Source organism: Macadamia integrifolia, unplaced genomic scaffold, assembly GCF_013358625.1.
Source record: "Macadamia integrifolia cultivar HAES 741 unplaced genomic scaffold, SCU_Mint_v3 scaffold2754, whole genome shotgun sequence".
In the NCBI taxonomy this organism is placed as follows: Eukaryota; Viridiplantae; Streptophyta; class Magnoliopsida; order Proteales; family Proteaceae; genus Macadamia; species Macadamia integrifolia.
In genome coordinates this window covers 32,647-43,535 of record NW_024868938.1, presented here as the reverse complement: position 1 = coordinate 43,535, position 10,889 = coordinate 32,647, and the positions used below count along the sequence as shown (strand labels likewise).

General features: G+C 40.3%; 1 protein-coding gene across 2 annotated transcripts in view; it reads left to right on the top strand.

Moving 5' to 3' along the window:
• The first annotated feature begins 6,607 nt into the window (after window positions 1-6,607).
• The window catches only part of LOC122067198 (endoplasmic reticulum-Golgi intermediate compartment protein 3-like), a 26,752-nt gene continuing 22,470 nt past the window's right edge, over window positions 6,608-10,889 (top strand). For both annotated transcript variants that reach the window (XM_042631039.1, XM_042631041.1), the window contains exon 1: window positions 6,608-6,731. The gene's annotated coding sequence lies outside the window, so the exon portion shown is untranslated. The remainder of the gene's footprint in view (window positions 6,732-10,889) is intronic.

Here is a 10,889-nt window from a genome sequence, read left to right as displayed (position 1 = left end):
ATGAAACGGCTTTAACACCTATGCTTGTCTCCTAATTTATGCAATTCTATTATTGTTGTCTTTGAGATTTTTATTTAAATCCTAATTTCCCCAAGTCATAGTTTGGTTGAGATTATGAGTTAAGGCAGAGCTTCACGCTCTGATACCATAGCTGTTGCACCCCACTTCCAGTATCTCTGATAGCAGTACCTATCTTACAAGCCTACCAGGATCTCTGATAGCAGTACCTTAACATTTCACGATCTCACATCACAAACCAACCAAAAGTAGCGGAATTAGAGTATAGTAGCATAATCATCAATAAAATGGGAAAATTATCTAGTGATAAAATATTATATATAACCGAATATCCTTTTATAATTATCTATGACGTATAACTAATAAGTTTAAAAGAAATATACCATCCACAAACTCGTATCAAAATCACCAAAAATACGTCGAACACCTCATGGTGCTGTGTATGCATAGAAATCACAAGCACAGTCCTGGCTATGCTCCTCCGTATCTGACATCCACTAGTCGCTCACTCCGTACTCGGACCCAGAGGATAGAGAATCACTAGCCATGGGCATGACCATACCTACATCATCATCTAAAAAGAGGAATACGTGTGGTGAGCTTTCCAATTTGCTCAGTGAGGGGTGGTTTAAGCACATCCAAGTATAACAATCGCAGTAATAATTTATGATGCATGATTGCAAAAATTAAACACATAGTTCATGATGCTTATGATGCAATTCATTTATTTTATTATCCACCTAACAATACATCTAAGTCTGGTAAATGCCACTATGGTACATTACGCTATATCTCTCGTCTCGGAACTGCCATTGACTACGCAGGGATACAAACCCTAGCCGTGAATAGAAGCCTGCCGGTCCCTGTATACATCCATGGGTCACCCAACAAACCCCTGATAACCCTCTCCTGACTATCATGGCATTGGTACTAATCATCGACCGCGCCTAATAAATTCCTACCTCTGTTAACAATCACATCGTACCGCGGGTGTGGCATTCCGGAAAGGCACATCGAATATACCATAATGGGTTGTCCAACACCTTAACCCCTCTTGGCAAGGGTTCGTAGCATAGGGAGTAATACCTAACCACATATATGCTACATGCCTTTATAATGATACTGTTAGTATGAATTACACGATATCGGTAACACATCGGCCACAAAGTGTAATCCATCTCCAAGTACAGTCACGGATACACGATACTGGTAACACATCGGCCACAAAGTGAAACCCGAGACTGTTTACCTAATCTAGTATGCATATCACAGTTAAGTATGGACTACGCAACACCTGTACCAATCATCAACCACGAAGCGTATCCATTTTCAAATGTAGTCCCAGAGCACACGATACTGGTAACACATCGGCCACAAAGTGTAATCCGCGACTACAACTAACTCTAATGCACATAATCAATGGATGAATGCAACATACAAAAGGCAATCACGGCACTAGTACCACCTCGGCCACATCGGATTCTGTTTCATACATACAACCAAACACACGACGATCACGGTACCGGTACCACCTCGGCCACACCGAATCCCACCATACATGTCCATAAACATCTCATATCATAATTGTAAAAAATGTAACATATGACATGTCATCATCATACTTGAGCAATTTAAATCATCATTACAATCTTACATATGTGAGCAGTTCTATAATAATAAAACAATCCAAAATAAAGCAAAGCAACCATCCCTCACCTTGTTGATCTCTGCTTATGTTAGGGTTCAGATAAGGCCACCGATTAATCCACTTAGTTTCGGTCTCAGGGCTTATGCACGTCACAGTCCTCGACATAAAGGTAATCGTACATCAGTACATGTCGGAAAGATCGGGAGAGGCCCACTTGGGTCATCCCCAAAAGGTACAAACAAGGTTTCCCAATGACAATAATGTCACCGGAAACACCCACCCAAAACAGGGTTTTTCCACTAGAAATATCAGTCTTGTTTTCGATGGTGGTGGCAGAGAGCTCATTGAGCTCTGTGGTTCACCGGAAGCAACCCACCCGAAGCAAGCCCAGTGGATCTAGTGGCTTGCTTCCGGTGGCAGTACAGACTGTCCACTCGAATTGGGGCTTTTCAACTCAGGCCCGATCGTCGGGATTTGATCTGTGGAGTTTGTAAGGAATGTTCTTAGCATCATTTTAAGCTAATAAAATCCCAATTCCACTGAGCCGCTTGGGAGATACGTCGATCGAATGATCGAAACCCTAATTGGTCATTTGGCACTACTTGTTACCGGAGTTCACCGGGCTTGGTTTGAGCTCGACAACAGCACCGGGGAGGTGGAACACGCATTCCCTGACCTCAAGAGGGTTTGTGTACTAAGATCACAACCATACCTAGCTTAATCTAGGTCAACATGAAGAGAGAGAGTGGTGGAAGTGAGTACACTTACCTCCGACAACGATTCCGGCGACTAGGCGGCAGCCGGCACCAAGGTAAGACTTCCTCCTTCTCCTTCTTCTTCTTCTTTCTTCTTCTCTCTTCTTCTCCTCTTTCTCTCCTCTCCTGCGTTGGACATAAAGGAAATGAGGAAATGAAATCCTCATTTCCTTCTTATGTGTTAAGTTGGACCTTAAGGTCTGTTTGGTTGGACACTATTCGGACCGATCGGGTTAATATGCCTTTCAGAGCCCAAGAACCCGACTACTTAGGTCTGTAATGTGCTCATGTCACGAGGAAGATGTGAAGGATGATTTGGGATCATCCGAGACCGTCTACGATGCGAGTGGCGGGACCCACGGGCATCAAAACCTTGACAGCAGCCTGTATGGCCCATTGGAAACAGCCCACAGGATTCAGGCCCAGTGCTTCCGGTGGCATATTTTCAGTGCTGTCTTGACTGCTTGCTGTCCACCAACTAGCCTTGCACGGGTGGTTGCCCTCGGCCATGCTCATGGTCTTTGGCAACTTTGGTACGTGCCGGATTTATGTGTGAGGAGTCGGGTCACTTACTGTCTGGGATCCGAAGGTAAGAACCCCCTCCAGTTAAATTAACACACGATGCACGAACACTTGGGGTCATCTCTCCCCGTTTGGTAATGGGCGGCCGCCAGCCAAAACCCAACAATACTTCCGATCTCTAGTTCGAGACCTATCATAACAATTCAAAATAGACCGAGTCAGGGCATGGGTGTAACACATGCTAAGTGGAATCCCAATGGGATCCTACTCCTTTCCTATAATGATGTAGCCCAAGCTCGGCTACTAGAAACAATAGGACCGGGAGAGTGACTTGCACACATTGAAACTCAGTGACAACCACAAGCAGAAATTCTAGTTTTGCACCTGCTCAAGAAAATAGCCGTAACTTACTCAATATAGGTGGGAATGACCTGATTCTAAAGCCAAAATTTCGAGGACTCTTTTCTCTAAAGACTTTGTGTTTTGAGTTTTCTCAGATAAGTAATCTAATAGGATAGAAATTGGGGTGGTAGAGAGAGAACTGAATGGGTAGAATTTTAGGATTGGGTAGAAAATGAAAGAAAAAGATTGAATCTTCAATGGTTGCTCTTCTAGGCCTTCAAGAAAGATTAATGACATCAATTCTTCTAGATTGATGGCTACAAATCTTCAAGGATGCAGACTTGAGAAAAGCTCCTACTCTTCAAGGAAGGATTGAAAACTCTTCAAGGTTTTCAAGGTATGAACTCTTCAAGGTTCAAGGGAATTGCGCTTCGGCAAAATTTCATTTATTAATAATCTAAGTCTACTCTACAATAAATTTGATAGCTTCATATAGGCAAGCAAAGAAATTTAAAAAAAATACTACTACGAAATCCCAACCCTTGATTGCAATTGATTTCTACGGTTGAGAGTACACATAAAAGCTTAAGTCAAATCTAGAAACTAGAAGCTAATAAAAGCAAAATATTTCCAATATTTGTTGTTGTCCTAATGTGCCTTGGTGCAAGCTCCAATGAATTAGTATGTTCCAAGGGTCCTTGATGCAAGCTCTATTGTATGGGAAATGACAGAGCCAAAGATGGGAAACTTGGACTGGCTCTTCTTCTTGGGCTAGACTTTATGTGTTGGTCGGGCCTGCATTATATAAGTTCAAACCATATGTACAGGATTAGATGATCATGAATTCTTTTTCTTGATCTAAGATTTTGGATCCTCTTATGAGATGGGATCTCATAATAGGATGGAGGAGATTGTTAAGAAAAAGGAATTAGTAATTTACTTTCTATTTAATATCTTATCAATAATGATAAGATTGGTTTTAGTAAGTGATTGACTCCAAGTAGGAAATCTCTATGCCAAAGTTGGGTTTATCTACAACTCTAACTAATAGGGATTTTGGTTGGAGATATATATGAACTCTAAAAAACAAAGTGAATATATGATTCTATTTTCTCCTCCCTTAAAAGTCGGCTTCTCTCCCTCTCTCTTGCTCTTGCGCTCTACAATAGTAATTGAGTCATAATTAAAATTTTTAGGAAAATCCTGACTATTGTTTGAGGAGCTTGGACTCAAAGGGAATGCAAAACTGTATGTGTGGGAAGGACTCACTATGAAAGGGCTAAGATCCCATGGACGCTCTACACTTGTGGAGTTTCAGGTAATGATAGACACCCCTCCATTAATGGTTGTTAGAATGTCTGACCCTACCAAATCGTTTCTGCACCTTCATAGAGACATTAGTTAACTTCTACATTAGTTCCCTTCTTACAAATATGTATGGCCTCCAGACGATCCTATGGTTTAGCCATATTAGTGGCGCCTGCACAAAATGCTAAGAATAATAGAACACCAAATCAGCATTTGCATTATAAAACACCTTGCCTCCACCATGAAGCCACTGATTCCAGAGCAAGAATCATTCATATATATTCTGGTTATCTCATGGTTTTAGTAATCCGAATCAGATCAGATGAAGTGGCCCATTTGAATCGGAATCGGCTGAGCCCAAGCCCAATTCTATAACCTTTTTTTGAATTGCTAATTATTTATGTTTGATATTCATTTTTGGCTATTGTTTTTCTTCTTTTGGTCATTAAAAATAGCGTAAAATACTTGAAATTTACCTCTTGTAGTGAGATCACCAAGTTTATTAAGTCAAAAACTCCAAAAATCACGTTTTTTTTTTCCAAATCTTTTCTTCTTCCTAATACAGTTTTTCCGGACGATTCCAGGTCAATTCCGATTGGTTCCATATACGATTCCAATTACTTAAACCTTGGGTTACCCTCCTTGTGGACTCAGCCATCTCACAAACCCAAAAAATTTAGAGACTGGGGTTGAGTCCAGAAACATCAAAACGAGATAAAATTTGAAGTATTCATTACTTATTTAGTTGACATGTTTTATACTATTGGATTTATTTCGGTATAATCATTCTTACATAATTTCCAATGATGTTTTATATTTGGAAAAAGAAAGCATGTTTTACTCAAGGATTAAAGTATCAGTATTGGTTGCCAAAATTAAGATATGTATCGGAGATACGCTAAAGATGCGCACATAAATGGATAGGAAATACTTTTTTATGCATTTTTGCATAAAAAATAGTTAAAAAAAAGCTATATATAACATGTATTATGCATAAACACTAAATTAAAAGTATCGCACTAAGAATCCAAGGTCTGTAGTTGTCCCATAAATATAAAATCTTTGTTCCCAACCTTGATTTCCACTTTAGTTAGAGAGAAAAAATGGTTGACAGCAACTTTGGAACAAAAAACCCTCAAAAAATCGTATTTTTTCTGAAAAATTACCTATCTTGGCCATTATATGACCGTAGCGCATGTATCGTATAGTATCGGTATGTATCGGTTGATACGTATCGATACATACTGATATGCATTGATATGTACTGATATATACCGAAACATACATTTCACCTTGATTTTTTTTCCATAGAGTATCGATACGTATCAGTGTGTATCAGTCTGTATCGTATCGTGTCGGTGTGTATCGGTGCGTATCAGTATGTATCATAGTAGGGGTGAAACAAGGCCGGGTTGGGACGGGTTTCTTAAGACCCTAATACAACCCTAGGTCCTCAAAATTCAACCCAGGCCCAACCCAACTCTGTTGGGTTCATGTTTAGGCCCAACCCTTCCGGGTTCATACCAACCCCACCCGGCCCTAATTGACCCTGTTAGGGCCAGGTTGGGTCGGGTTTGGTTGGGTTGGCCTGGGTTGGGTTGAACTTGGCTTCTATAATGGTTGGATTAACCTTAGTTGACATGTTTTATCCATTCATATCTCTTATATTAAAAAATTATAGAAAAATAAAATACCTATTGAAGCCCTAATTTCTATTATAAAGATGCAAGGTTAAATTTCGGGCCGGGTTGGGTTGGTTGGGCCGGGTTGAGGCCTCAACCCTAACCCTAACTCGCCCTCAGGGTCAAAAAACTTGGCCCAAACCCTGTTCGGGCTCAAGGCGGGCTAGGGCGGGTTCGAGTTGTCAGGGATAAACTTTCACCCCTATATCATAGGATATGTATCGATACAAAAGTTTTTAAAAAATTTCATGTATCATATCGGTAAGGGCTGATACAGATACATATCGGCCGATATGATACGATACGTATCGATACTTAAAACCATGGTTTTACTTTTGAATCTGTACATTAGATCTTCCTTTTCTTTGTTTCCAGATTGAAAAACCTGTACAAAGGCATGGTGGAAGGCTTGATCACAATGAGGCTTACTGTGGTTATTGTTTTGGGGCAGGAGTGGTATTTTCTCACTTTGGCTTTGTCCTTTGTCAAATACACCATTTTCTTAGTGTCAGGGAAATCATGTACATAATGTTATTTCATGCTTCAGAGTTTTCTGTTAGCCCAGGAATCTGTCGTTGGATGATAGCCTCTGTTTATGGTTTGCATTAATGTGTCTACATCTTATTCTGCTACTCAGTAGGCACTATGCTGGCTAGTGATAAATAATTTCTAAGCTTAATAAAAGTCATATTACTTGGATTTGGTATGATAAGAGAATGTTTGTTCTGGATTGAAATAGTTGCAGTAGCTGCAGAGTATTATATCTTAGGAAATCAATCAAGTGAATGCACAGGCAGTTTTTTTTTTTTTTTTAATGAAATAATGTGATGTGTGGATTTTGCCTTTTTTTGAGGACTAATAACTTTAGTAGCAAGAAAAAACAATGCAATAATATGAAAGGAAAAGTTCATATTGAAATGTATAAGCTGACATAGGGCAGAATTTGAGAGATCTGCAAGGGTTAGTTGAACAACTCAAGATCCAAGGGTAAGGGGCTAAGAGGTTTCAAATCTGTACCAGATTTAGTGAGATTCCTGAGATAATTCTAGTAGAGGAATTTACAGATCGACTTAAGATCCAAGGGAAAGTTACTGAGAGGTTTCAAATATGCCAGATTTAATGGGATTCCTGAGAATTCTAGTAGAGGAATTTACAGATTGAATGGCAGGTTTTAACCTTAAGAAGATAGGGTCAATTTTGTGTCTAGCCTCCCATCGAGATGGAAGGACAAGTGGTGGCAGAGGAAGAAAACTCAGAAACTGAAATTAGAAGAGAAGCAGCAGCAACAGCAGCCTCTCTCTCTCTCAAGTCGTGGGGGCCAAGGGACCATAATATGATCCCCCCTAGAAGCGAAATTGATGGAGAGAATCTAGTTAGACTCAACGCTTCTTCTCTCTCCTCACCACATTTTTTATTTTGGGACTTTCTTAAATTATTTTGTAATTGTGTAAAGATACCCCTGATTTGTAATGTTTACTGGGGTTAATTTAGTCCCTTTGAAATTCTGTTGGTATTCACATGTTATAGATCCTTAGTTTTAGAGTTTTAAATCAGTAATATTTTTGCTCTTTAGTTAGAAGTAAAGACTATGGGTCTATATATCAAGTTTTAGAGTTTTAAATCAGTAATATTTTTCTCTTTAAGTTAGAAGTAAAGATTATGGGTCTATACAAAAATCATGTAGGCTGTAATAAATTAGATTTGAAATTTAGTTGAATTTTCTTGTTGGGATGTTTCTCCCCTCTTTCTGTGATACCCTACTTTTAAAACCTGGTTTACTTACACGGTTGACCGGGTTTAACCATGCAGGACCCGAACCAGAGAGGGTTAAGGCGGGTTCCATATGGACCATGATGGCAAGGGTGACTTTGAACACAGGTTGGCTAGACAAGTCCGAGTTAGTGCCAAAGGAGACGGGTGTACCCAAGCCGTGTATATGCACGTATCATAATGCTTTGTACGGGTAATGCTGGTATGTAGCCATATTCGAAAGTGTATACATATTATATATCTTGTGCCGAGAGTGAGATATATGCTGAGAGTCGAATTCCATCGAAATCTCAATTGTTTGGTTAAGTTTTGACCAACAGGTGGTCGGTCACAGGCGGGCGAACCCGCCCACCAGTGTGACTCACCCATGTGGTTACTAGATATTCTCTAGTATAAATAGTACTTATTGTGTTTTTCCTTTTTCTCATTCAATGCATTAAAGAGTGGGTGAGAAGAGTGAAGAAGAGAGAGAAAAGAAAGGAAGAAAAGAGAACGAAGAAGAAGAAAGGAAAAGAAAAAGAGGAAGAAAGGATTTTAAGCGACGCCGATGTTTGATCTTCTCATTCCAGCACCCAAAAAGTAATCCCCAACACGAGACCTACAATTTGAGATGAGCGAAGGCTATACTTCTTAAACTTTCACAAAATCCCAAGTGAAATTGATTTGGGTAGAGTTCCTTGAGATCTTGTCAATCGCATTTGAGATGATGAATCTAAGGTTTAATAGATCGTCTAAGTGTTGATTTTGAAGGTTTAAAGAAGTGTTTACAAGATTTGAAAAGCATTGGTGATTTCTTGAGTTAATAGGTGATTTTGGGATTTTAGAAGAGTTCTTGAGCAAAGAAGGTACGATTGCTTTTTAATCCTTAAATCTACCTTAGATCTAGGTTAGAATCCTCTTATAAGACCTTAGATGTGTGAAAAATGTGATTGGAACAGCCCCATTTAGTTTTCCCAAGGTTGAGGAGCATTTCAAATGAGAAAACCAATTTTCGCCCCCACAGGTGGGTGAAGACCAGCGGGCGAAGCCGCCCGCCTGTTGGGGTAGAACCTAAATTCCAATAGGCGGGTGAAGACCGACGGGCAAACCCGCCCGCCTGAGGGGGCCACCGGTTGAACCGGCAGGCTATCTGGCCCGCCTATTGGACCGGCGGGCGAAGACAGGTGGGCTGTCTGGCCCACCAGTCAGATTTTTAAGCCCGAATGGGCCCAAAACATGTGGGTAACCTTCTTTTATGATTTTAAACATGATTTAAACATCAAACCTCGTTAGTTTTGACCCCAAGGTGGTGAAATGCTAACCTCATTCGCTTATGATAGGTTCCACTAGAATTTTCATTTCTCACGTCGGATCTCACCCATACCGAACGTGAGCTTTTACACCCAAAAAGTAAGTGGGGAGAGGACATTTGACTTTATTTTAAGGCTTGTTTTTGCACCATCAAATTGTATCTAGACTAGCCATGTCATCATGCAAATTATGTGTAGATTAGTTATCCTCGTATGCCATTCGCACGCATTGCTTGTGCATTTTAAACAAATGATTTATAATATGTGTGTTGTGCTCTACATTCTCAATGCTAAATGATTGATGTGCTTATGTGATGAATGGTTGGATTACTGTGCATGATGCTTTAGTAGACTAGACGCCGTAGTTGGTTTGGAAATGAGTGCATTGGTGGCCCGTGGTATAGGATGCGGTGGTACTATGCAATCGTACTTTGTCATATAGGAGCATATGGTTTAAGATTATCATTCCCTATGCTATGACCCTTCCCAACAGGGGTTAAGGTGTTAGGTCATTACTTAGACGGAAGCAGTGGTCGTGGTTGTCGGGGTCATTATGGCGGTTAGACATACGTCCGACTGGTCATTAGGACAGTTGGCGACCTTAGTGGTATATTCAAGAGGGCCAATCGTACTGCTTATAAATTATCGGGGTCGGCACCTTTATATTTCTGTCATTTAATTTTATGTTGAGAGCTGGTAGTCGGCATGCTTTACTTTTATGAGTACTCATAGTGGGTCTTCTCCGACAACCCTATAGGAGTATCGTGGGATGGAGTTCGAGACCGTACCCGAGGCATACGCGCACTGTGGTTGTGAGTAGCACATAACGTAAAACTTAGTAATGTTGTTTAGGTGGATAAGATTTAAAATGAATTGCATAACATATAGTGCATATGGATGTGAATGTTTGTGTGGTCCTTTTCACTTACTGAGCTAGTGAGCTCATCCCACGTGCACACCTCTTTTAGATGATTATGCAGGTCACTCGCCTGAAGATCAGAGGTCGGGCCCCACAGTCGAATTTTCTGTTGAGGATTGGTGGGTCCCTGATGAGTATGAGCACGGTGCTGATTGTATGTGCGAGGGCTATGCTGTGGGACTGCAGGAATGATACCGTACAAGATTTCGCTTTTTGATTTTTTTTATGACCTCCCCTTTTGTGTACTTGATACATAAATTGTTATTCTTTTTATGTAAATATCATGCCTACAGGCCCACATGTACTTAGTTATATACTACAATTTGGGTATCAAGTATATTGGGGATATTTATAAGTAATTTAAGTCTTCCGCTGAACTTTTGAACACTTATCTTAGATGTGGGTATGCTGTGGTGGGGTACTGTATCAGATGATCCTGGCAGGTTTGGGTTAACCGGAGTTAACTCGGTCACCGGTCTGGTTCTGTGTGAACGGGGTGTGACAATAGTGGTATCAGAGCATGATGCTTTATCCACTCACAGCATACCATTTAGACCCCATAAAATCTATTATAGGAAATGGGGTTGGTTAAATGTAAAACACTTTAAAGAATTAAAAGCTAAAAAAAAAAAAAAA